The sequence below is a fragment of the Sinocyclocheilus grahami genome, unplaced genomic scaffold (assembly GCF_001515645.1).
Source record: "Sinocyclocheilus grahami isolate Dianchi unplaced genomic scaffold, SAMN03320097.WGS_v1.1 scaffold999.1, whole genome shotgun sequence".
Lineage (NCBI taxonomy): Eukaryota > Metazoa > Chordata > Actinopteri > Cypriniformes > Cyprinidae > Sinocyclocheilus > Sinocyclocheilus grahami.
Window position 1 is genome coordinate 391,802 of NW_015506178.1, and position 1,506 is coordinate 393,307.

Here is a 1,506-nt window from a genome sequence, read left to right on the forward strand (position 1 = left end):
AAATAATGTTCTTTTTAGCAACATCATATGACCCCTTTAAATCAGACTCATACCAGGCATTTGAAAATAAATGATACCTGGTACAGTCTTTCTGTAATGATGCAGACTTCCTATTAATTTCCATTTTGAATGGCTGTTGTTTACAGAAGACTATAGATTGGTGTGCTTCTTTAACAGAAAAACAGCATATTAAATATTTAGCCATCTGGAAAACCTTATTTATTCAGTCAGTAAAAAGTAGAATGTAAAAATAACTAAACATTCACTTGTGGGTTTGATAAATTTATCCTTTGCAAATACTCTACCTCAAACATTTGGTTGCAATTATCACTCTGACCTGCTTTATGGCCCATTGGGTATGAACATCTAACAACATTAACTTTAACCCTTTTAAAACTAACTTGAAATTATTTTGGAGCTGTTTATTCTGGGCTGATGCCTCAAATTTAATGCAGTGTGATACTGTGAAAACTTACTGGTCAAGTCAATTTACACTACTACACTGACCTTAATGTACAATAAAAATTATAAATATCCATATCATGATTTCAGCAATTAAAAATATTAACCTTTTTCTGTATCCAGATGGAGATCTGCCCCGTTTCATTGGCACCGCGTGCCGTCCACTCAAGACGTTCCAGATCTCTGTGTTATAATTAATCACTGTGGTTACATTGGCCAGCCGTGCTGGATGGAGTGCAGAAGTCACCCACTGTGCAACAGCTGCTGATATTACATTTCCCACAATGCACAAGGAGAGACAGAGGTCACAGCGCTTACTGGTATCATCAAACTGTTGCCGTACTGACCGACCATTGGAAAGTCTGAGTCATGATGGAAGGTTTGAATGTTTGAACTTTTAAAGCACAAAGAATCATTATTTATTGAACACCATTTGTACTCATTAGACTCTTGGCTATATTAAGATCCACTCAGTTTTGACATTAAGTATCTGGGGTGCCCTCTAGTGTTATGAAGAATATGCTTCTATAAGCGTGCAAACAGTAAGTTTAAAGGAATAGTTCACCCAAAAAATGAAAATTTGCTGAAAATTCTTTGAAACAGTGGAAAAATTTAACCATTTATTCACCAATGGATCCTCTGAAATGAATGAGTGCCATCAGAATGAGAGTCCAAACCGCTGCTAAAAACATCACAATAATCCACACCATTCAGTCCATCAGTTAATGTCTTGTGAAATGAGAAGTTGCGTGTTTGTAAAAAACAAGTCTATCATTAAAGCGTTTTAACCCTAAACTCTTGCTTCTGGCCAAAACAAAAACGTGCCCATAATTTATAATAACTCTTTCTCCACTGAAAAAGTTCATCCCCTGTTGTCCTCTCACATCAAAATCCAAACATTTTTGTTTAGAACTGTTTTAGACTGTTTTCACTAGTAAACAGTGTTTGATCAGTGCATATTTCTCTCCTGATTCAGTCAAGATGACTTTTACACTGTAGATGTCAGGGTTTTGCCCTGACACTCTGGTTGTCTTGTGTTTTTGT